The sequence below is a fragment of the Schistocerca piceifrons genome, chromosome X, assembly GCF_021461385.2.
Source record: "Schistocerca piceifrons isolate TAMUIC-IGC-003096 chromosome X, iqSchPice1.1, whole genome shotgun sequence".
NCBI lineage: Eukaryota > Metazoa > Arthropoda > Insecta > Orthoptera > Acrididae > Schistocerca > Schistocerca piceifrons.
Genome location: NC_060149.1, coordinates 702,931,628 through 702,958,880, shown reverse-complemented (window position 1 = coordinate 702,958,880; position 27,253 = coordinate 702,931,628).

Below are 27,253 nucleotides of genomic sequence, written 5' to 3'. Positions count from 1 at the left end.
TTTAATCGGTCAGGAAACCGATCACTCCTAAAGGAAAAGTTACAGATATGGCTAAGTACTGGGCTAACATACATAGAACAATAGTTCAGTATTCTGCTAGATACCCCGTCATATCCATGAGAGTTCTTGGTCTTTAGTGATTTAATTATTAACTCAATCTCCCTCTTGTCAGTATCATGGAGGAGCATTTCAGGTAACAGTCTCGGAACACTTTTTTCTAAGAGCGCTATATGATTCTCTGTTGGGACTAGGTTTCTATTTAGTTCACCTGCTATATTCAGAAAGTGATTATTAAATACTGTACATATATGCGACTTATCAGTGACACGGACGTTCCCACTACGCACTGATTCTATATCCTCGACCTGTCTCTGTAGACCAGCCACTTCCTTTACGACTGACCATATGGTTTCAATTTTATCCTGAGACTTAGCTATTCTATCTGCATACCACACACTTTTTGCCTTCCTAATAACTTTTTTAAGCACCTTACAATACTGTTTGTAATGGGCTATTGCATTTAGATTGTGACTGTTTCTAACGTTTTGATATAATTGCCACATTATTCTACAAGATATTCTTATACCTTTAGTTAGCCACCCAGGCTGCCTGTTTGTGCTAGTACCCTGTTTTGAACGTTCTAACGGAAAGCAACTTTCAAAGAGCACGAGAAAAGTCTTGAGAAAAGCATTATATTTATCGTCTACTGTATCAGCGCTATAAACATATTGCCACTCTTGTTCCTTGATAAGGTTTACAAAGGTCTCTACAGCAACTGGATCAGCTTTCCTAAACAGCTGATGACTATATTTAACACGTGTTGCAGCACAAAAATCTTTTAGAGTTAAAATTTGTGCATCATGATCTGAAAGGCCATTCACCTTTTTGCTAACAGAATGCCCTTCTAGTAATGAGGAATGAACAAAAATATTGCCTATGGTTGTTCTACTGTTCCCTTGCACTCTCGTTGGAAAGAATACGGTTTGCATAAGATTATATGAATTAAGGAGGTCTACCTTCATCCTCTTCCTTGCCCAATCACTTATACAATTAATATTGAGGTCACCACATATAACTAACTTTTTGTATTTCCTATAAAGTGAGCCAAGAACCTCCTCTAACTTTAGCAAAAATGTTGTGAAATCGGAGCCTGGGGATCTATAAATAACAACAGTTAGAAGTTTAGCTCCGTTAAATTTAACCACACCTGCACAACATTCAAACACCTTTTCAGTGCAGTACTTTGAAACATCAGCTGACTCAAATGGGATGCCGTTTTTCACATACATGGCTACTCCCCCATACCGCAAAGAGCTCCTCGAAAAGTTGCCAGCCAACCTCTATCTTGGTAAAGGAAGCCTCTGAATTATCTCCTTATTTAAGAAGTGTTCAGATAGACCAATAATTTCAGAGTCAACATCTATAAGCAGTTCACTAACTTTATCTCTAATACCTTGTATATTTTGATGAAATATACTAATTCCCTCATTACTCGGATACCTAAGCTTTGTCAAAAGTGGTTCCTTTGTTAGAGAGACTTTCCTTAAGCAGGAATACCTATCAGCTGACTTCAATCTAAAAAACGTGCAGCTCTAACACCCACTACTGCAGGAATTTTCCCATGAGTGATCCCACCAACCCCACCTATGCTGTCACCTATAAGCTTTGCTAACCTCCCCTTCCCATACCTGTTGAGGTGGAGGCCATGTCTAGTGAGGCCCGTCCTACTGATAGACTCCACCGACACCACTGAAATGTGACCCATGCTTTCTGTCGTCAGCGCACCGCCAAGTCTCATGTTATTACGCCTGACGGCTGTATTAAGATGAGGCCGATCGTGACGCTGAAACAGTTCCACGAAATGCACATTCGTGTTGCCAGTTTGAGTGGCTATCTTTTTCCAGGTCACCATCTATGTCATACTCCCCATCCGTATCAATACAATTACCAGCCCCACCCACAATTACTACCTGATCCTCTTTAGTAAAATCCCTACATAACCCACCTATGTTAACAGTCACAGGAGCCAATCCTGCATTAGGTGGTGGTGGTTAGTGTTTAACGTCCCGTCGACAACGAGGTCATTAGAGATGGAGCGCAAGCTCGGGTTAGGGAAGGATTGGGAAGGAAATCGGCCGTGCCCTTTCAAATGAACCATCTCGGCATTCGCCTGAAACGATTTAGGGAAATCACGGAAAACCTAAATCAGGATGGCCGGAGACGGGATTGAACCGTCGTCCTCCCGAATGCGAGTCCAGTGTGCTAACCACTGCGCCACCTCGCTCGGTCCTGCATTAGGCTTCACAATGCTGGTGAGATGGTACTCACTCCCCAGCACTTCCTGCAACTGCTGGCCTACACCTCTGCCATGAGAACTACCTAACAGCAGAACCTTCTTCTTCTTCTTCTTCTTCTTCTTCTTCTTCTTCCTCTTCGACTTTGCAACTATTCTAGCCACCGTAACTACTGGGGTCTGCTGCATACTTCCTACATCTACAGCTACTAGAGATTCCTCTCCGCTAGACTCTGACAGTCATATCTATTGCAAACACCAATAGTAAAACTATTTGAAAATCTTCTTCTCCTAGCAGATCTCTTGCCAACAGCCAGCTCCCATTCCCCAACCCCCTCCTCCCTCCTCATCCCATCTAGCTCCTCCTGTGCGTTTTTCAACTGCACCTGAAGGGCACAGATCTTACGCTCCTGCTCCTCTATCAACTTACTCTTGCTACATAACCTGCAGTTCCAGGAGAGGATCTCACCAGAATGCCCACTAGCTTCCCCACTGCATTCCCCCCAGTGAAAATACTTCGAACAAGTCTCACATCGCAATCCACTACTCACGAACCTACGGCAAAGCCCACACTTCTCACTCATGGTCCGTTCATGATCACATAATGCTATAAATTCGTTGTTTGCTCAAGGTTCCAAACTACTCAAATTCTCCCCGCATGGCGCGTGTCAGGGTTCGAATCTTAGTTAGGTACAAAATATTCATAATGTCCTTTCAGGCTTTACCATGAACATACCTACCTGTTGTTGGAAATTTATTTTGATTTTTAACATCTTTTCATACATTGTCAGTAACTATATGTGATGGTTTCGACTCCCATAGAGAGACAGATCTTTTCGTCACATTTCCAGTTCAAACGTAATACTCCTAGCTAATGGTGAAAAAGAATTCCATAGTTAACATGTCTTCTAGTGTAGTTAACAACAATATATGCGGGGCTCATTTCCCAGTCGTCAGTGTACTCTTCGTCACATCATTTCTAACACAAACATCTGCACATCTCGCTTCTGGGAAAATGAACCTATATTTAATGTCCATTGGTGGTGATAGGTGCCGGGTTAGAATCCCAAGAAGGCAGAAATTATCCATTTTTCTTGTCACTGTAGTTTCAAATATCTCACAACTGCTGATAAAATTCGATATACGGCCTTTGCTTATATAAAAATCTGATTAGGTGCTGTCTTCGAATCGCCATCCAACACATACATTACGTCATTGCAAATTTGTTATTCTAGAATGAAACCATATTTAACATCTTTCGTGGTTAGATAACAGGGACCACAGTGTGTAGATAGTTGCCCTGGTCAAATATAAAAATTTTCGTCATGTAATTGAAAGTTCAGATTTGCTAACTGATAGTGGCTAAAACGTGTTACATCACGTCTCTCTATGGTTAGTCAGCAATTACGATCAGTATTGGTGTCGACTCTCACGACACATGATTAACTTTCATTTTTGATGTCCCTTTTGTTTTAGATAACAAATACGATAGGTGGTTTTCGAATTACATGTAGATCAACATGAAATGAGTATATAGTGAGATTACTAGTGATAGTTTGTTGACGGTGAGGTTTCGACAGAGCGGGTTGATAGATTGTTGGAAAATCTTTTAGAGAACAAGAATACAAAAATGACAGATGGGGTAGCTACAGTCATTATTTGTCAGGCACTGATGAGAGTGGTAATACTTTACAAATGTCATTTCTTGTGATAAATTCGAGTTTAAAAGCGTTAAGGACTGTCTCAGGTGTTCCCTGATATTTGTAGTATTGCGGTATTAATTGACACCTGGAGCTATCACCATACAGAGGAACATAATATCTGCTCATTCTAATGAAAGGCTCAATGATAGCAGGTCCTTAAATGAAAAGAAATTAAATATGTAATATGGAGTGGCGTTTATCGTCAGTTACCAACAGCACTCTCTGCGGATACGATGCGACGGCATCGATGGGAAGACGGTGTCAGACTGTATACAGGATATCCAGAGGCTGTTGTTGCATTATGTTAAAATATCAGGAATCATTAACAGTGTTCGTTGTCAGAAAGATTATTACTTAAACTTCCTTAACAATTTGCGAACGGCGTCGACACACAACAGTCCCATGTTATAGTAGTTAAGACTGAGGACGTTTTTTTCACTGCTTTATTTGGTAGCTAATGATAACGGTCTACTCACTGTTAAAATTTTGTTGCCTTACACGTTTCGGAGGCAGACCACCATCACATCATTTGAAAGGATTGCATATATAGTTTTTGGTTTCATGACAGCCGCAGTCGAAAAGAGATGATGACTAATGATATATACGAAGGACATTCAATAATTAAAGAGGAAAACTGATGCAGAAACGAAAAACTATGCAGGAGAAATTTGGTTTCATTCTTGGCTTCCGATTTTCATCATTAGGATGAGCTGAGAACAGCCGAGGGATAAAAATTGTTTTCTTTATAAACTCAATATTACATTTGACGATGGCGTGGGCGCTTAATCTTTCCACATTAGTTGAACATCGTTCAGTGATCCGTTTTCATTTTTTTTTTTTTTTGGTCATCAGTATACTGACTGGTTTGATGCGTACCGCCACGAATTCCTTTCCTGTGCTAACCTCTTCATCTCAGAGTAGCACTTGCAACCTACGTCCTCAATTATTTGCTTGACGTGTTCCAATCTCTGTCTTCCTCTACAGTTTTTGCCCTCTACAGCTCCCTCTAGTACCATGGAAGTCATTCCCTCATGTCTTGGCAGATGTCCTATCATCCTGTCCCTTCTCCTTATCAGTGTTTTCCACATATTCCTTTCCTCTCCGATTCTGCGTAGAACCTCCTCATTCCTTACCTTATCAGTCCACGTAATTTTCAACATTCGTCTATAGCACCACATCTCAAATGCTTCGATTCTCTTCTGTTCCGGTTTTCCCACAGTCCATGTTTCACTACCATACAATGCTGTACTCCAGACGTACATCCTCAGAAATTTCTTCCTCAAATTAAGGCCGGTATTTGATATTAGTAGACTTCTCTTGGCCAGATATGCCTTTTATGCCATAGCGAGTCTGCTTTTGATGTCCTTCTTGCTCGGTCCGTAATTGGTTATTTTACTGCCTAGGTAGCAGTTCTCATTTCTACTACTTCTCATTACCTTCATCTTTCTCCGATATACTCTCAAACCATACTGTGTACTCATTAGACTGTTCATTCCGTTCAGCAGATCATTTAATTCTTCTTCACTTTCACTCAGGATAGCAGTGTCATCAGCGAATCGTGTCATTGATATCCTTTCACCTTGTATTTTAATTCCACTCCTGAACCTTTCTTTTATTTTCATCATTGCTTCCTCGATGTACAGATTGAAGAGTAGGGGCGAAAGGCTACAGCCTTGTCTTACACCGTTCTTAATACGAGCACTTCGTTCTTGATCGTCCACTCTTATTATTCCCTCTTGGTTGTTGTACATATTGTATATGACCCGTCTCTCCCTATAGCTTACCCCTACTTTTTACAGAATCTTGAACAGCTTGCACCATTTTATATTGTCGAACGCTTTTTCCAAGTCGACAAATCCTATGAAAGTGTCTTGATTTTTCTTTAGCCTTGCTTCCATTATTAGCCGTAACGTCAGAATTGCCTCTCTCGTCCCTTTACTTTTCCTAAAGCCAAACTGATCGTCACCTAGCGCATTCTCAATTTTCTTTTCCATTCTTCTGTATATTATTCTTGTAAGCAGCTTCGATGCATGAGCTGTTAAGCTGATTGTGCGATAATTCTCGCACTTGTCAGCTCTTTCCGTCTTCGGAATTGTGTGGATGATGCTTTTCCGAAAGTCAGATGGTATATCGCCAGACTCATATATTCTACACACCAACGTGAAGAGTCGTCTTGTTGCCACTTCCCCCAATGATTTTAGAAATTCTGATGGAATGTTATCTATCCCTTCTGCCTTATTTGACCGTAAGTCCTCCAAAGCTCTTTTAAATTCCGATTCTAATACTGGATCCCCTATCTCTTCTAAATCGACTCCTGTTTCTTCTTCTATCACATCAGACAAATCTTCACCCTCATAGAGGCTTTCAATGTATTCTTTCCACCTATCTGCTCTCTCCTCTGCATTTAACAGTGGAATTCCCGTTGCACTCTTAATGTTACCACCGTTGCTTTTAATGTCACCAAAGGTTGTTTTGACTTTCCTGTATGCTGAGTCTGTCTTTCCGACAATCATATCTTTTTCGATGTCTTCACAATTTTCCTGCAGACATTTCGTCTTAGCTTCCCTTCACTTCCTATTTATTTCTTTCCTCAGCGACTTGTATTTCTGTATTCCTGATTTTCCCGGAACATGTTTGTACTTCTTCCTTTCATTTAATCAACTGAAGTATTTCTTCTGTTACCCATGGTTTCTTCGCAGCTACCTTCTTTGTACCTATGTTTTCCTTCCCAACTTCTGTGATGGCCCTTTTTAGACATGTCCATTCCTCTTCAACTGTACTGCCTACTGCGCTATTCCTTATTGCTGTATCTATAGCGTTAGAGAACTTCAAACGTATCTCGTCATTCCTTAGTACTACCGTATCCCACTTCTTTGCGTATTGATTCTTCCTGACTAATGTCTTGAACTTCAGCCTACTCTTCATCACTACTATATTGGGATCTGAGTCTATATCTGCTCCTGGGTACGCCTTACAATCCAGTATCTGATTTCGGAATCTCTGTCTGACCATGATGTAATCTAATTGGAATCTTCCCGTATCTCCCGGCCTTTTCCAAGTATACCTCCTCCTCTTGTGATTCTTGAACAGGGTATTCGCTATTACTAGTTGAAACTTGTTACAGAACTCAATTAGTCTTTCTCCTCTTTTATTCCTTGTCCCAAGCCCATATTCTCCTGTAACCTTTTCTTCTACTCCTTCCCCTACAACTGCATTCCAGCCGCCCATGACTATTAGATTTTCGTCCCCCTTTACATACTGCATTACCCTTTCAATATCCTCATACACATTCTCTATCTGTTCATCCTCAGCTTGCGACGTCGGCATGTATACCTGAACTATCGTTGTCGGTGTTGGTCTGCTGTCGATTCTGATTAGAACAACCCGGTCACTGAACTGTTCACAGTAACACACCCTCTGCCCTACCTTCCTATTCATAACGAATCCTACACCTGATTTACCATTTTCTGCTGCTGTTGATATTACCCGATACTCATCTGACCAGAAATCCTTGTCTTCCTTCCACTTCACTTCACTGACCCCTACTACACTCCTGGAAATTGAAATAAGAACACCGTGAATTCATTGTCCCAGGAAGGGGAAACTTTATTGACACATTTCTGGGGTCAGATACATCACATGATCACACTGACAGAACCACAGGCACATAGACACAGGCAACAGAGCATGCACAATGTCGGCACTAGTACAGTGTATATGAACCTTTCGCAGCAATGCAGGCTGCTATTCTCCCATGGAGACGATCGTAGAGATGCTGGATGTAGTCCTGTGGAACGGCTTGCCATGCCATTTCCACCTGGCGCCTCAGTTGGACCAGCGTTCGTGCTGGACGTGCAGACCGCGTGAGACGACGCTTCATCCAGTCCCAAACATGCTCAATGGGGGACAGATCCGGAGATCTTGCTGGCCAGGGTAGTTGACTTACACCTTCTAGAGCACGTTGGGTGGCACGGGATACATGCGGACGTGCATTGTCCTGTTGGGACAGCAAGTTCCCTTGCCGGTCTAGGAATGGTAGAACGATGGGTTCGATGACGGTTTGGATGTACCGTGCACTATTCAGTGTCCCTTCGACGATCACCAGTGGTGTACGGCCAGTGTAGGAGATCGCTCCCCACACCATGATGCCGGGTGTTGGCCCTGTGTGCCTCGGTCGTATGCAGTCCTGATTGTGGCGCTCACCTGCACGGCGCCAAACACGCATACGACCATCATTGGCACCAAGGCAGAAGCGACTCTCATCGCTGAAGACGACACGTCTCCATTCGTCCCTCCATTCACGCCTGTCGCGACACCACTGGAGGCGGGCTGCACGATGTTGGGGCGTGAGCGGAAGACGGCCTAACGGTGTGCGGGACCGTAGCCCAGCTTCATGGAGACGGTTGCGAATGGTCCTTGCCGATACCCCAGGAGCAACAGTGTCCCTAATTTGCTGGGAAGTGGCGGTGCGGTCCCCTACGGCACTGCGTAGGATCCTACGGTCTTGGCGTGCATCCGTGCGTCGCTGCGGTCCGGTCCCAGGTCGACGGGCACGTGCACCTTCCGCCGACCACTGGCGACAACATCGATGTACTGTGGAGACCTCACGCCCCACGTGTTGAGCAATTCGGCGGTACGTCCACCCGGCCTCCCGCATGCCCACTATACGCCCTCGCTCAAAGTCCGTCAACTGCACATAAGGTTCACGTCCACGCTGTCGCGGCATGCTACCAGTGTTAAAGACTGCGATGGAGCTCCGTATGCCACGGCAAACTGGCTGACACTGACGGCGGCGGTGCACAAATACTGCGCAGCTAGCGCCATTCGACGGCCAACACCGCGGTTCCTGGTGTGTCCGCTGTGCCGTGCGTGTGATCATTGCTTGTACAGCCCTCTCGCAGTGTCTGGAGCAAGTATGGTGGGTCTGACACACCGGTGTCAATGTGTTCTTTTTTCCATTTCCAGGAGTGTATATCTAGATTGAGCCTTTGCATTTCCCTTTTCAGATTTTCTAGTTTCCCTACCACGTTCAAGCTTCTGACATTCCACGCCCCGACTCGTAGAACGTTATCCTTTCGTAGATTATTCAATCTTTTTCTCATGGTAACCTCCCCCTTGGCAGTTCCCTCCCGGAGATCCAAAAATGGCTCTGAGCGCATTGGGACTTAACATCTGTGGTCATCAGTCCCCTAGAACTTAGAACTACTTAAACCTAACTAACCTAAGGACATCACACGCATCCATGCCCGAGGCAGGATTCGAACCTGCGACCGTAGCAGTCGTGCGGTTCCGGACTGAGCGCCTAGAACCGCTAGACCACCGCGGCCCGGAGACCCGAATGGGGGACTATTCCGGAATCTTTTGCCAATGGAGAGATCATCATGACACTTCTTCAATTACAGGCCACATATCCTGTGGATACACGTTACGTGTCTTTAATGCAGTGGTTTCCATTGCCTTCTGCATCCTCATGTCGTTGATCATTGCTGATTCTTCCGCCTTTAGGGGCAATTTCCCACCCATAGGAAAAGAGAGTGCCCTGAACCTCTATCCGCTCCTCCGCCCTCTTTGACAAGGCCGTTGGCAGAATGAGGCTGACTTCTTATGCCGGAAGTCTTCGGCCACCGATGCTGATTATTTATCAAGATTTAGGCAGTGGCGGGAATCGAACCCGGGACCGAAGACGTTTTGATTATGAATCAAGGACGCTTTTCTGGAAAAAAAACTGGCTAAACTCTGTTCTCGAACGCTTTTATATTGCGGTGAAAATTGTACGAACCGCAGAAATTATCGTAAGTGGGCAGAACAGTTCACAAGCGGTTGACTATCAGCCTGACGAGCGACGACCTGGCCGGCCAGTAGAAGTAGCAATTCGTTCGCTTCAAACCCTCATTGACGACATTATTCGTGAAGACCGACGTGTTTCAGTTGAACATATAGCAAAAACAGTTTCTATAGATGTTAGATACTTTATAACGTCATCAGTAAGAAGCTGTAGTACAACAAAAGACGTGGTAGGCGGGCCCAGAAAGAGTTAATGCAACAACACAAGGAATCAAGACTCAACGTGTGCAGACTTAAAAGGACGCTATGAAAGAGAGTGTGACCCTTATCTAAACAAGATTTTAGCTTATCCTGTAACTTCGATTCACCATTTTGAACCAGAGTCCAAAAGACGAAGTATGGAACAAAGACTGTGGGGAAAGTGGCTCAAACAAGAAAACAAAGGCTTATTTGCATCGGGTATATAAAACAATGAACTGTTGTTGGGTAAAGCGTACTAATATTGGAGGAGATAATGTCGAAAAGCAGAAGAAATCGTTTTGTAAAAAAATGCACAGTTTTTTAACATCAATACGGCTCTTTAATTATCGAATGTCCATTGTAATGAACAATCTAGACGGTTTTAATCAGGACCCATATTTCTTGTCACGTCATTTCAATCTTAATTCAGCAGCAGCGTTAAGACTGAAATCATGAGGCACGGCCCTGTGTATTAAGTACTTACATATGACAGTCTGTCGAATTATGCCTTAAACGCATAAATAAATTCTTGAGAAATAGACAATCGTTGTTAGCGACCTAATAAAGTGGTAAGAAGCTAATTTTCGGTATATATATACTGGTTGCATGGTTCCTGCGTGATTTTAAGTCACAACCGATACTCATGCTTGTTAATCACAGTAGTACGCTGTATGTGCACGTCGTTCTGTAGTCGATTTAATATCTTCCACAGCAGGTTGCCTTTTCGTTGTGGAGGTGATAAGAGTAACAGATTATAACATTACTGTGCACCCCCACTACTCCACTCAGCAATTCGATTGTATATTTCTCACAAATTATGATTCGGAATGCAAATTAATGTTCTGTGATGTGAATACATTTCCTTGTTTAGCTTTGGTGAAGAAATGTTGTAAAAAAAAAAAAAAAAAAAAAAAAAGCGTGTCACTGGTAGGTAAACAAAACTGCTTGATTTGAACCCCTGAAGTGTTAGACAATTCAAAAACCAGTTAAAAAAGTCTTTAAATATTATTAATCACTCATTTTTAACTGAAAAAATTTGGGTCCACAAATAGAGTAAAGCCAGAACGATAAACAGGCATGCCAACTAACGTCGTAACAGCCCCTATTGGGGACTTATTTTGAAAGCTTAAGGTCACGGTCGCGAGCGTTGACGAAGTCGTCGTGTGTACCCATGTGTTCTCCCTGATCCAATGACAGACCATCCACGTGCTGCCCGTTGTCGTTGCCAAACTTCTAAGCTTCTTTAGCAGTAGTGCATGTTGACAGGTCTTAGTTGCTTTTTAGTTTGAATAAAGTAAGTACCGTACTACAGATTACACTATTCAACGCAGCCTGCGTAGAGACAACCTTTACCACACGGGCAGGGGTTTCATGTAAATAATGATTTATTTACGCGGTTGTTGTCATCAATCATAACTCTGCATAATGAGTGACATAATTAAATATTGCTCCCACTTTAAGGAATACTTTTGCCTCTGTTTGAAAATACCACAAAAGGCGAATTTCAAAGGACGTCTCTTGAAGATAGCATCATACTGAATAATCTAAGTTAGTGAACGTAAATCTCAGTTGTGCTGTAAATGCGATTTCAATTACAACAGAATTCATGTTAGCTGTAAGTATGTTAAATCTAGTGTTGTAGTCTTCTTTACGATAACTTTTTATTTGCCAAGATTGCAAGGGAGGATACATATATTTCTAGTTTGAACCATTAAAATGGCCATCTTCAGATCGGATAAGAGAAACCAGTGTCTACATCGATTACTGGAACACGACGCTTGATCGCAATGATATTTACAGTTCCAAAAGTAGAAAACTCAAAACTACGGTTTTTTACTTTGAAATTGTAAACACGATTGCGCAAAAGCGTCTTGCTTCCGTAGTCGATGTAGGTATGGCTTTCTATTATTTGATCTGAAGGCGGCTATTTAACTGGCCGAAACTAGTAATCGATATACCCTTCCTTGCGGTTTGGCAAATAAAACGTTCTCGTAAAGGAGACAACAACACTAGATTTTAAGATCTCCTACAACACTGACAATGTCAGGTAATTTTAATATGTTAAATAAATCATAACGTCTGCTGTCAACTGAAATAAGAATCACTGCTCAGGTTCTGTGTTTTACGATAAGTTTGATAATCAGTTAATTGCAATAGTTCTTGGTTGTTCTGAATCTTATTAGCTATTTAAATGAGCAGCCAGTGCATCGTAATATTTTTTTCACTGCTCTGAATTTTGCTGACCAGCAGTTAGAATAAATAGTTGTTGCGCTTTGATTCACCTTCATTTTTATGTGGGGTTGCCCTGTCAGAAAACAGTGACTGAACATACGATAACCTTAATGTCCTATCACACAGATGTCACAACTAATGTTCGCAAATCACTTACATTGTCTTTGTCTTCCAGGACAAATAAATTAAGCCACTGTGTATTACAGTTATATCTGCCTTTTGCAAAATTAGACAACTTACATCGGGCCACTGTATTGTCTCAAAAACTGAAAAAATCGTGACATTTGATGGATTACAAGTACATCCGCTTCTGCTAAAATAAGGAAGTTTTATCTGCTGCAGTAAGGTGACAGCAGATATGTAACCCCAATAATTCTTGAGTACCAACGTGTCTACAGTGACATTTTGCTGTTTACTTTTTACTATTATCTCATACTGTATGAACCTTTACCATGGTATAATGCAATTGAATTGCAGACCTGTCTGCGGTTCACGTGCGAAGCACTGTCTGTACCTTACGTCAGGTGTTTCATAGCAAAAGCCGAGTTGCTGGCCGATTTGGACGTTTTACAATTCTAGAAATATACTATGTGATCAAAAGTATCCGGACACGTTGCTGAAAATGACTTACAAGTTCGTGGCGCCCTCCATCGGTAATGCTGGAATTCATTATGGTGTTGGCCCAACCTTAGCCTTGATGACAGCTTCCACTCTCGCAGGCATATGTCCAATCAGGTGCTGGAATGTTTCTTCGGGAATGGCAGCCCATTCTTCACGGAGTGCTGCACTGAGGAGAGGTATCGATGTCGGTCGGTGAGGTCTGGCACGAAGATGGTGTTCCAAAACATGCCAAAGGTGTTCTATAGGATTCGGTCAGCACTCTGTGCAGGGTAGTCCATTACAGGGGATGTTACTGTCGTGTAACCGCTCCGCCACAGGCCGTGCATTATGAACTGGTGCTCTATAGTGTTGAAGAGCACTTCGGGGATGGCGATTGCATCTTTCAACAGTGGGAAGCAAGAAGACGCTCAAAACATCAATGTAGGTCTGTATTTTGATAGTGCCACGCGAAACAACAAGGGGTTGCAAGTCCCCTCCATGAAAAACACGACCACACAACCGCACCGTAACACCACCGCCTCCTAATTTTACTGTTGGCACTACACATGCTGGCAGATGACGTTCACTGGGCATTCGCCATACCCACACCTTGCCATCGGATCGCCACATTGTGTACCGTGATTTGTAACTCCACACAACGTTTTTCCACTATTCAATCGTTCAATGTTTACGCTCCTTACCTCAAGCGAGGCGTCGTTTGGCATTTACCGACGTGAATTGTGGCTTATGAGCAGCCGCTCGAGCATGAAATCCAAGTTTTCTCACCTCCCGCCAAACTGTCATAGTACTTGCATAGGGTTCCTCATGCAATTTGGAAATACTGTGTGATGGTCTGGATAGATATCTGCCTATTACACACTACGTCCCTCATCAAATCTCGACGATGTCTGTCAGTCAACAGACGAGGTCAGCCTGTACGCTTTTGTGCTGTACGTGTCCCTTCGCATTTCCACTTCACTGTTCAAATGTGTGTGAAATCTTACGGGACTTAACTGCTAAGGTCATCAGTCCCAGAGCTTACACACTACGTGACCTAAATAATCCTGAGGACAAACACACAGTCCGTAGCTCGTGGTCGTGCGGTAGCGTTCTCGCTACCCGCGCCCGGGTTCGATTCCCAGCGGGGTCAGGGATTTTCTCTGCCTCGTGATGACTGGGTGTTGTGTGATGTCCTTAGGGTAGTTAGGTTTAAGTAGTTCTAAGTTCTAGGGGACTGATGACCATAGATGTTAAGTCCCATAGTGCTCAGAGCCATTTGAACCATTTGAACAAACACACACACCCATGCCCGAGGGAGGACTCGAACCTCCGCCGGGACCAGCCGCACAGTCCATGACTGCAGCGCCTCAGACCGCTTGGCTAATCCCGCGCGGCTCCACTTCACTATCACATCGGAAGTAGTGAACCTAGAGATATTTAGGAGTGTGGAAATTTCGCGTAGAGACGTATGACACAAGTGACACCCAATCACCTGACCACGTTCAAAGTCCGTGAGTTCCGCGGAGCGCCCCGTTCTGCTCTCTCACGATGTCTAATGACTACTGAGGTCGCTGATATGGAGTACTTGGCAGTAGGTGGCAGCACAATGCACCTAATACGAAAAACTTATTTTTTTGGGGGGGGGGGGGGTGTCCGGATACTTTTGATCACTGGCTAAACTAGCTTTACCATAGGAGCGGCGCATTCCAAAAATTTTACGTAAGAGCTTTCAACTTTGAAACTGTCATAGTGCAGTTATATCTTCATTATAGCATTACACATATGAACATATAAAAACACAATTACATAATTAACACGATACTTTACTTAGACGTACAATGTTTCTATGAACCGCACACAGTCAGATAATTGTAATTATAAGACAGAATCGATGTAAACTCAGTAATGTATTCTGCAGGTGCCCTGAATAGAGCTTGCCCTCATTTTGATGTCTAGTAGCCCAGACATCTAACAAGATTTGGGTACTAGCACTAGAGGGAGATTTTGAGAGCCATACAAAAATAGGTTTCTGCTGTTGGAAAGGCTTAGACTTGAAAAAACAAAGTTTGTCTGACAACTCTGTGATTCTCGACTTACTTCGGAGCCTGACTAACTTGTCCTTCCGAATTCATTGGCTATTTTCTTGTAATTTTGAAGAAACATTCTGAATGTAATAAGTGACGATAAGATAATTTCATTTTGTGAATGCAAGAAAGTAATTTTACTCGTAAACTGCTGTAATTTCTCTTATCTTTCGTTTCTTGAACAATATGCTATTCTTTCTGCATTAATTGCTACTACAGCACTGAGAGATTGTTCTACGCATCGGCGCTTCACTAGCTCTGTGATACCGCATTTGTCTGCTGATGTGAATTCAACTTTTAGCGTAAGGTGAAGCATCGCTGAAAAAGTGGAATATCTAAAGCTACGCGTATTGTCCCTTCTCTAATGGAGCTGAAAAGGACCTCAATGAAATTCAGTAACGCCGTCTTAAGAAAATCTATGAGTTCGCACTGCAGTTTCTGTGTAGACTGAACAGGCATTTTTTTAAATAATTATCAGCTGTATGATGGAATGTACCAAACTTAATTCTTACCATAATATTACTGCTGCTATTTGTTCATTCTTAGAAAGTCTTATGTCGCTTATTTTCGTTATTTTTGAATGTTGAATTGGAAAGATGGAAGTATTCAATGTTCACTTCACGCGATATTTGCCTTTACCTTTGCTGTTTATTTAATTTTCAGAGTAAAAGGAGACCACCCAATCATAACAGCTGATAACAAGTAGCCGGTACTCTAGGTACAAATCTGCAACACATGCGCACATCTCGCTTCTGGTGAAAGAAACTTGTAATGTCCATTCGTGGCTAGATAACAACGGTGATAGGTGCCGGGTTCGAATCTCGGGGGAAAGCAGAAATTGTTTGCTTTTTTCGTCACTGCAGTTTGAAACATCTTACGACCGTTGATAAAATTCGATATATGGGATCTGTCTGTACTTACATAACACTCTAATTAGTTGCTGTCTTCAAATAGGCATCCAACACTTACATTATATCACTTCAATTTGTTACTCGAGAATGAAACAGTATTTAACATCTTTCGTGGTTAATTAACAGGGATTACAGTTTCTGGATAGTTTCCCTGGTCCAATATAATAATTTTCGTCATGTAACTGTAAGTTCAGATTTGCTAACTGATAGTAGCTGAAAATGTGTTGTATCATCTCTTTATAGTTTGTCAGCAATTACGATTAGTACTGTGCTCGAGTCTCACGACGTATGACTAACTTTCATTTTTAATATCACTTTGTTTTAGATATCAAGTACGATAGTTGGCTTTTGAACTACACGTAGACCAACGTGACATCATGAATATAGTGAAATTACTGGTGATAGGTTGTTGACGGTGAGGTTTCGACACAGCGCTTGACGCTATTGATCATGGTTTGTGTAAGTGGTTAGTTAATTAATCAGTTAATGCAAAAGCACTGGTGAAGTGAACGGCGGTTAATAGATGGTGGTAAAATCTTTTAGGGAACAGATTACAATAATGACTGATGTGGTAGAATTACAGTTATTATTTGTGTCTGGTACTGATGAGAGTGATAACACTTTTACAAATGTCACTTCTTGCGACAAATTCGAGTTTAATAGCGTTAAGGACTGTATCAGGTGTTCCCTGATATTTGTAGTATCGTGGTATTAATTTATACCTGGAGCAATCGCCATACAGAACTGCTTTCTAGTGATCATTTGTGGTGATCATTTTGTGTAGTCAAATTATTGTGCCGGAACGGGATTAGAGGACCTGCAGGACAGTTACTTTATGTGGGCTCACGAAAATCAGGCAAACGTAATTCAGGTCGTTCGGATACTTTTGATCATGACAGTACCTTCAGCGCATCCAACTGCATTCTGTGATTGCTTCCATTCTGCGACTGCGCTAACACTGCGGAGCGTGATCTGTTCTTTGCAAAATGGGTGAAGAACAGACAATCGTTATTGCAAAAGGTAAAGAGTTTTTTTAAAATTTTCACAAGCCATCAAGATATCTTTGTAGTACTAACGCAGTACTTCGAGCTATGTTAAAGTCTTTTCATGTTAATATTAACTTTACATGTACAGTTACTTCAACTTATCCAACAAACATTTGTATCGTTAATGTTCCTAATAGTTCTCGTTTTATTACTTAAATCTGTGGCGCCGTAAAAACTATGTTTATGAAACTGCCCTGTAAAATTTTGCTTAGCATGCCAGTACGTTTGTTTAAGGTGTATTTGTATATTTATATTTGTGCCAAAACGTCTTTGTTAATTGTTAATATTGACTTATTTTTTCAAACTAACCGACTCTATTATTCAATATGTTACATACATTTAAGTCATAAATATTCCTAACCAGCCCTTTGTTAAACTTGTGTCTTTATGCTCTCATTTCATGTCATCAGTTTATGTTTTGTACTATATGTCAATTATTTCCCTTCATGTGGCTACTTGGCCGTTAGATGCCGTAGGCCAAATAAAAAAAAAAATAAAAAAAAATCCTGCAGGGAGTGCACACACCACCGTCTGACGCTGAGATTCCCTTCAGTTCCATTGACGCCAGAGTGGATAGGCCTCTGCGAGATGCTGCGCGCGCTTGTCAGTTTTTCCGGGTGTCGCGATGCTCCCGTCCCCTGGAGAGTGGCCAGCTGCCGCGCGCAAGCACACCGTTGCCTTGTCGGCATCACTGCCGTCGCTTGGCGCAGCAAGGAACGGCTTTCGTCCGGACCTGGGCGGTCACAGTCGCGAGGGGCGATCCTGTTACTACCCCCCTCCCCCTCCACGCTCACCCAACATAACGTGCCATCATCCCCACTTACTATATTGCACAGAAACCCAGAAATTTGATAGCAACAAAATACATACGATAAAATGTTTTAATATAATAACAATAATAATTTGTTTACATGAGTGTTTAGCACATCACTTTAGCATAATATTTGAGAACCTGGATATCAGAGAGAGGCTAAATTTGAAAAGCATTCGTCCGAACTTTTGAAGGAAGTAAAGAAAGGTCGGTAATATCGAACAGCGGATTGCGTCGGACAAAAGAGTTTTCTAAACTCTAGCGGTGTTGACAGCACCTGTCGCGCCACTGACGTGTCAACTATGGCACTCATGCAATTTTGAATCAAATCAGCAGTTTGTTCGGAGTGGCAATAAGTTATCTCCTTGTAGTGAGTTTTTAGAGTCTAGAATTTAATTTTTGGAGTATTGTGCTTTGTTTGCTTATAAGTAATATTGCATTTCGTTGTATATTTCGGTACAGCTGATATTGTTCTCTGTATCGTAGGGTTTAACAATTTCTAGCCCACATATGCCCAACGGAACAGACACCACTCGAATATATACATTTATGTAATAGCGGACGGCACCTTGACGTTTGTTCCAGTGATGATGCAATAATATCGTCCTAACTCCTACGGGAACCAATAAATCGCGAGTAGGAGGTTAATAGACGGGAGACGCTGCACTGGAGCGTGCGCTAAGTTAGAAATTTGAGTGGTTAGGGACCGTGTCCGGTTAGCCGAGGTGATTAAAGCAACTGCTCATGAGAAGCGGTAAATCCGGGTTCGACTATGGTACGGCGAAAATTTTCAACTTTCACCACTGCACTACAACAGTGTCCTGTGCGGCTAGAAGTCGCAATTTCCCACCCATCCCTTTCCTTTCTTTCCATATTCTCTATTTCACATAAAAGAGAGTATAGAAACAAAATTTTTTTTACGCTGTCGTATCGAAAGTAGACATTATGAGAACCATGAATGTATTACAGAATCAGCTTTACACTTTAAGACAGCAACCAGTCACAAGTGTGATTTAAAAAGTTTATTTAAAACAGAGCATTATCAGTTTTGATATATTGGTAATAAATCCTTAATTGGTAGCGGTTTGTTTTCAATTAAGATTTTAAATCAAACTTGTGGCGGGTTGCAGTTAGAAATTATGAACCTTATGATTAAATTTTTCTGTTTTTTTTTTTAGTTAACAGCAAAAGATGGAGAAGTCAGGACGTAACTGAGGTGAAAATAACATGAAGGAAGAGCCAAGGAAGGTCAAGGCTTCTTGAAACATCAGTCAGGGAAACGATTGATTAACATTCAGTTCTAAGGAGTACATGTCCATAATTAAAATTCCACTTTCAAACCACTGTAAAAAGAGAACCACTGTTCAAAATAATGTCAAATATGAACAGCATTTTATTGGCGCAGGGGAAACGTCATTGGAAAAAGGAAGTTATCAAACAGACTGCTCTGTAAGCGTCATGATATGCACATCAACAGACGGGCGGCTCACGGCTGTTCCTCAATTTCCGATCGAGACGCCGAACATTACTGTTTCCATGAAGGATCGCGTGCCACGGATAAAGCTCTTCTACAAAAACGGTGACTGTGCGCCAGTAGCTCTGCAGATATGTCCCGGACACTGAAGGGTATGAAAAAAGGCATTGGTCCGACGTCTGCTAAGGGTATTGAGAAATAATTACGATATTCGAAAATACCACTTCTTTTGTAGTGCAATGTGTCAGAGGAAGCAAAGCAGTTGATCCGTCCTATGTTGCAGATGTGGGCACAACATTGCAGGAGGGGTCAAGTGGTGGTGTGCAAACATGCAGTGCAAGGGGAAATGCGCGAAGTTGGACAAGCCTGCGAGCTCGGTGCATAATATACGGCGTAACACCCTGCTGTGCTATCTGTAAAAAAATCACTCATGTTCAGGAGTTGCTTCCTGCTGACCTGCCAACAAGCAAACATTCGCTCTGGATTCTCTTGTCCACATGGAAGTGAACTATGAAATCCATGGAACATTCCATGGACAGAAGAAGGCCATTTCCATCTCCAACGACATGTTAATACCCAGAATTGCAGAATATGGGCAACGGAAAATTCGCACTCATATCAACCTGTACCACTAAACTCTGCAAAGGTAACTGTGTAGTACGGGTTGACGCATCGTTTATCGTAGCGCCATACGTACCGTCACTGTTAAAAGCTATGAGATTCTTTTGATCGCCAACGTCATTCCAATTCGTCAACAGCGTGGATGATGTATGGGCAGGATAATTTTTATGCAAGACGGCGCTCCTCCGCACATTGTACAGCCAGTGAAGCAACTGCTGCAGAGGCATTTCGGAAATTCTATAATTATCAACAATCACTTCCATACAACCTGACCGCCCTGATCTTAATGCGTATAACTTCTGGATGTTGGGTTATCTGGAACATACTGTGTTCAGTGCTCCAGTTACGAACGTAGCTGAATTGAATGCATGCGTTGTGCAACGCGTTCTGAACATGACCCACGAGACTCTCCGATCTGTTGCGGACCATGCTGTCTCTCCATTTCAACTTCCGGAGGAAAACGGTGGCCAGCGTACTGAACATGTCTTGCGTCAGTCTCACGACAATTAGAAACCGATGTCATTTTGCTTTAATGCAGTTTTTGGCGTCAGGACAATTAGAAAGCGATTTTTCCCATCCGATGTGGTACTACTTTGACGAGATGGATGGGCTCACGTAATACAGATGGTAAATGCCGAAATTCTCCAGTTATGCGCATTGAACAGTACGGATGATGTAATGTGAAACTCTAACCATAGCCGTCGTACTGCGATTCGTCTGTCATTTGTAGCCTATTTTTTGTTCCATGATGTTCCACCCCGTGGCAATAATATGCTGTTCAAATTTTATGTCGTTCTTAGCAATGGTTCTCTTTCTAAAGCGTTTCGAAAATGGAACTTTAACTATGGACACCCTATACATTAGGTGGCAATCTTGATAGGATACATTCTGAGATATACACCCCCCCCCCCCCCCACACACACACACACACACACACACACACACACACACACACACACACACACACACACACACACACACACACACACCTTGGTATCTCAGAATGTATCCTATCAAGTGATACTTTCTTCTATTCAATACCTTCGAATTAGTTACGTGAGCTACCATTCTTCTGTAGCACCACATTTCGGAAACTTCTATTCTCTTCTTGTCTACATTGTTTACCGTCCATATTGCACTTCCGTACATGGATACACTACATACAAATACTTTCAAAAAAGACTTCCTAACACTTAAATCTATATTCCATGTTAACAAATTTCATTTCTTCAGAAATGGTCTTCTTATCACTGCCAGTCTACATTTTATATCCGTCTACTTCGGCCATCATCAGTTCTTTTATTGCCCAAAGAGCGAAACTCACCTACTGCTTTAATTGTCTCGTTTCCTAATTTAATTCCTCCTCATCACCTGATGTAATTTGACTACATTTCATTATCCTTGTTTCGCTTTTGTTGATGTTCATCTTATATCCTCCTTTCAAGATACTATCTATTCCGTTCAACGGCACTTCCAAGACGTTTGCTGTTTCTGACAGAATTAGAAGTCATTGGCAAACAAAGTTTTGTTTCTTCCTCCTGAACTACTGCAGATTTTTCTTTAGTTTCCTTTTCTGCCTGCTCGATGTACACATTGAGTAACATCAGGGATAGGCTGCAACACTGTCTCAATCCCTTCTCAACCAGTTCATCCCATTCATGCCCCTCCACTCTTTATAACTGACGTCTGGTTTCTGTAAAAGTATCGTGCGGGATTAGCCGAGCGGTTAAGGGCGCTGCAGTCATGGACTGTGCGGCTGGTCACGGCGGAGGTTGGAGTCCTCCCTCGGGCATGGGTGTGTGTTTATCCTTAGGATAACGTGGGTCAAGTAATGTGTAAGCTTAGGGACTGATGACCTTAGCAGTTGAGTCCCATAAGATTTCACACACATTTTTTTTCTGTACAAGTTGTAAATAACCTTTCGCTTCCTGCTTTTTACCCCTGCTATCTTCAAAATTTTAAAAAAGACCATACTAGTGTAACCTCCCCACCGTTATTTTAAAAGAAAAGACATGACTCAATAGAAATGGGAGCCAAGTGTAACCTCGCCCACAAAAATGTGTTGACAATGGCAACCAAAACGTGAAATTCGCAATCTGACTCAAATATAAATCCTTCAAAAAATTAAAGTCCATTCAGTGACAAGAAAATTCAATTAAACCGAAATATCGGTCTTTGGCCCTGTGTAAAACAATCAGAATTAAAGTCTTACCTCAGAATAAATGGATGTCACATATCTGCTCTTTTTGTTGCGCACCGCTTGGAGGAACTGCATTGCAAATAATAATATTCTCTTTTTTTGTGATTTTAGTGGAATTTTTCTTCAAAAGAAGTGGAATGAAATGGGAAGTGCAACGAAATCTTGAGTTCAATAAAAAATTAAATTTTTGAGAAAATGCTTTTGAAATAAAAAAAATTATTATTGGGAGACTTGTTGGAGAATAATTACAATAAATAAAATTTTTCATTATCTAATGATTATATTAATTAACAGTATACCTTATTCCTCATCTTGACCAGTGTTGCCGACCGCCTACATCACACAACCGCACTGGGCTGCTACTACTGACCGACCGCTCTGCATGACGACTACAGACTGAGTACTGCTCTCCACTAGACAGAGCTACAGACTCGCAACGACTGAACTGACAGACTCGCAACGACAGACTGCTAACACACTGAGAACCGCTCGCAACACTCGCGCGGTCAAGCGCATACTCTCTGGTCACAGATGCTACAATGCCTCGCCATCGCTGCTGCGTTACATACGTGTTTCATAACCCTCCACTGGGGGGGCAAAAATTTGGCAGCGATGGTGAGTCATTTGGACTTGCCAAGCGCGGCAAAATTTTTCTTTAACTAACAAAATTCTACAACTTTCAGAATATTTAAATGTTGTGCACACGTACTAAGTACAAAATACGCACTAAGTACAAAATATATCAGACAAAGACAAAATGTGAATACTAAACATAGTAGCAAATCAGAAAAAAAGTATGTACAAATTTTTTTGACAGATAATAAAGTGCACAGGCACTGAAAAAATTCTTTAGCATATGCAGAACAAATAAACAGACTGGCAAGAATAATTAGATGTAGTACATAAAGTAAATGTTGTGCACACGCACTAAGTACAAAATATATCAGACAAAGACAAAATGTGAGTACAAAACATAGTAGCAAATCAGAAAAATGTATACAAATTATTTGACAGATAACAAAGTGCACAGGCACTGAAAATTCTTTAGCATATTCAGAACAAATGAACAGACTGGCAAAAAATATTATGTTGACAAGTGACATAAGTGTACTCGCATTGGAGTTCAGCGAATCGAAAAATGTATAACCTATGAACATAAATGATGTTACCAAAAAAATTTTTTTTTTTTTTTTTTTTTTTTTTTGTGACAAGAATCAGGATAGGAAAGGGAAGGATTGCATCATGGTTGTAGCACTTTAGATTGCACACAGCTGCTCTGAAAGTCCATATCTTTCCACAGAAGTACAAAACCAAGTGACACAACTTGAAGTTCTTTTCCCATCAGAATTTATCAGTGTAGCCAAGACACTGAACTGTCGTAGTAATGTTCCATGTTTTCATTTTGGCAGTACATTACGTACACCAAACAGTGGGACCATAATAATGTCTTCATCGCTCATGGTGGTGGACAGCATGTCGTGTCAACACCACACTCTTACAAGGCACACCAACGTAGAATTAGTGCAAAACCAAATATAGTGCTCCATGATCACTAGGATAAACAGGACAAATGGACATTGCAGTAATTCAGGGTAGTCAGCTTATGAGGTGAAGGACATCAAGTCACATAATATTGACAATTACAGTCTTCATGAGTAGTTTGTGGCATTCATAGCCTAGTTATTGAACATTTCTGTACCAAGTATGTAGTATTACAGAAAAATGTTCATTAATTGTTTTACATAGAATCAGTAGTCTTCTTTTCCTGGTTACAAAGTATCATGAAATAATCGCATTCTTTTCAGTTACAGAGTATAATTAAGAATCATTAACCTTCTCCTAATTACAGTTAATTAATCATTTATCATTCCAATAATGATCATTAGCCTTTTCCTAATTACAGTTAATTAATCATTTGTCGTTAATTAATCATTTGTCTAATTACAGTTAATTAATCATTTGTCATTAATTAATCATTTGTCTAATTACAGTTAATTAATCATTTGACGTTAATTAATCATTTGTCTAATTACAGTTAATTAATCATTTGTCGTTAATTAATCATTTGTCATTCCAATAGTAAGAATTATTAGTCTTCTCCTAATTACAAAGCATTATTAAACAGTACCATAGTTAATTAATTATGTGTCATTCCAATCTATTAAGAATCACTAGCTGGCATCATGGGTAATCGTATTACAATAAACAGTGGCGGTCCTTGGCCAGTTACAAAGTATATTTAGTATGACAGAATAATGTTCATCAGAAGTCTTAGTTGAAAAGGAGAGTCAATTATTGGCCTAGCATTAACATAATACATTGAGTGATACAAATTATTGGCACTCATTGGCCATTAACCAAAACATGAAAACTCAACATGGGAAAAAAAAGGGCTAATTAATGGCATAATTAATAACAATTCTTCAAGTGACATTAATTATTGGCACTCATTGGCCAGCAAGTATTGAATAGAATCATCATTCAGTATTATTCAGATTATTACGAAGTCATTATTAAAAATCAGTTAATTACAGTCATAGCATTAATAATCACAGGCATTATAAGTAGTCTCATTACAATAAACGGTGTTTCTCCTTCAGTAGTATTCAGATCATTACAAAGTCATTATTAAAATCAGTTAATTACAGTCAAATCATTAATAATCACAGGCATTATAAGTAGTCTCATTACAATAAACAGTGGCAGTTATTAGCTAGTGACAAAGCATTATTTTAAATATATACTTTTTTTGTCTCATTAAGAAGTCATTACTCAAGTGACATACTATTCAGAGCTAATCAGTATTATTCAGAATTATCATAAACTAGTGTCACTACTTGGGACTGGTAATACATTTTTTTTTTTTTTTGTTAGCAATGCATTGCGTTGAGATCGATAATTAATTGCTGAGGCATAACACTATTTGCTTTTGACCTATTGCTGCAAATGAGGATAGGTAACGTCATTCGTCATGAGTCAGCTGTAGCAAGGTTATGCAACAAGGCAGTATATGTGATCACATTCATAAATGATAAACACAAATGGGTAAAAAAATAAAAAATGCAAGTACTAGAACAGGTATAATAAGTAACAGGTTTAGTAAGTATCATGAAAAGCTTCTCCTGAAAAAATATACAAAATGGATTATTGACCTGAAAGAAGAAACGCACACTATGCTGAAAAGTAGTGAACTTCGAATTAACAGGTAGTGAAATGTGTATAAAAATGTGTTCCATAGCTGTCCTTTCCAAAACTTTCCGTCATCCTACTATGCAATATAACACCTGCTGTCAAAACAAACTGCAACAAATACTTAAATAACTACGTAGCATAAATACATAACTTCAACATTATCCTCATCTGTAAAGAAAAAAAAACTTCATTATCCATCACTTCATAACTTCACTATTATCATCACCTGTAAAGAAAAACTTCATTATTCATAACATCATATCCTTCATCATCATTCATCAGTATTCATTATCATCTGCAAAAAATCACTTCATTACTCATTATCCAACTATTCCTTAACTCTAACATATCTCATCACTAAAACTAAGATGTGTAGTTCTCTCTGACAGCCTGCATCAATCACCTTGTATTCTGAAAGAAAAAAATTAGTTAAGACTGCTATTCTACGATGAGTATAGTATATTCTTGTTAATGCTTGTTAATCCTGATCCATTTACTCTTCCTCATAAAGTTATTGCATCTCCTTTCGTTTATCCCGTAGGTGAAATTCCCATTTCTGTTGAATTTATTTCTTACATGCATCATTTCTTTCTGAAATTGATGACAGAGATTAATGTCCTGCATTTAAATCATATACCCACTAAATAATGACTGGTTTATGGTAACATACTTAAGCATACAGCATATCATGACAGAAAACGTAATATGTCAAAGAAATTGACAGTGTTCAAAGCTAAAAATGTACAGAGAATATCACAATGCAGCAGCAAAAAATGTAAAACAGTCACGATGTTGAGATGTCATAGGGCAAAAAAAAATGTCAAAGTCGACTGGTGTGTGTTATATCTTAATTATTTCACAGTGCATATAAACAAAACATGAAAACAATCGTACATAAAAAGACAAAATGTGACGTTCGTTGTGTTCAACTTGTATGTAGTGTAGTTAATCGAGGCGAGACTTAAAGACTTTAATGAAAAAAAAACGTAATGAAATTAACATGTCATTAGCTAACATTGCATAATTAGTCATAAAATACGTAAGTGTGTCTGAAAAAATATGCACGGTCTGATGTGTAACGACAAGAAAAGCGACCTGCTAACCTTACCTTGCCGGGCACTTGCCAAGAAAAAGTACGATAATCATCAGTAATTAGTCAGGTGAATATAATTGCATTAGTAAATGTCATCAGTAATTAGTCAGGTGAATATAATTGCATTAGTAAATGGCATCATAGTGTGTTGAATCATACAGTGGTTTCACTCAATAAACGGTTTAATGTTTGAGATATGGTGATTGCCTTTCGATTTTCTGGTTCTCAAAGTTTCGACGTGTACAACATTGGGGTGAGGGATGCTGCGAATCCGATATGGACCTGCGTATAGAAGTTCAAATTTACTGCACTTACCTTTTAATTTACTGGATAAATAGTGTGTACGTACTAATATCTTCTGTCCAACGTGAAAGTCGCGGCGTGTACAAACCTGTTTTTGCTGTCTTCTCCGGCGCTCTGCGGCACGTTTAATGTTGTTCAGCGCAATGTCAATTATTTCGTGGTGTCGTAATCGACGAGATGTAGGAAATGTTATTAATTCTTTAATTTTGTTAGGTGGTTCAGCATTTTTCACTATAACAGACGGAGATAGCATAGTGGATTCATTTGGAATGGAATTAATTACATCTTGGAATGAGAGTATGTGTGTATCCCAATCAATATGTCTTTTGTGGCAGTATATTCGGCACAGCTTACCAATTTCTTTCATTAATCTTTCACAGGGGTTCGAAGAAGCGTGGTACTTGGATATATAGATCGGAGAAATGTTTCTGGCTCGTAACATGCGTGTCCATACGCTACTACGAAATTGAGATCCATTGTCAGAAATTACTTTCATTACATGCCCTACATGAAATAGAAAATGTTTTACAAATGCTTTCGAAACAGTTTTAGCAGTAGCTTTGCGTAATGGAGTGAAAGTAACAAATTTTGAAGTGAGCTCAACAGCGACAAAGATGTAGCAAAAACCTCTGTTAGTTCTCGGAATCGGACCAAAAATATCTACTG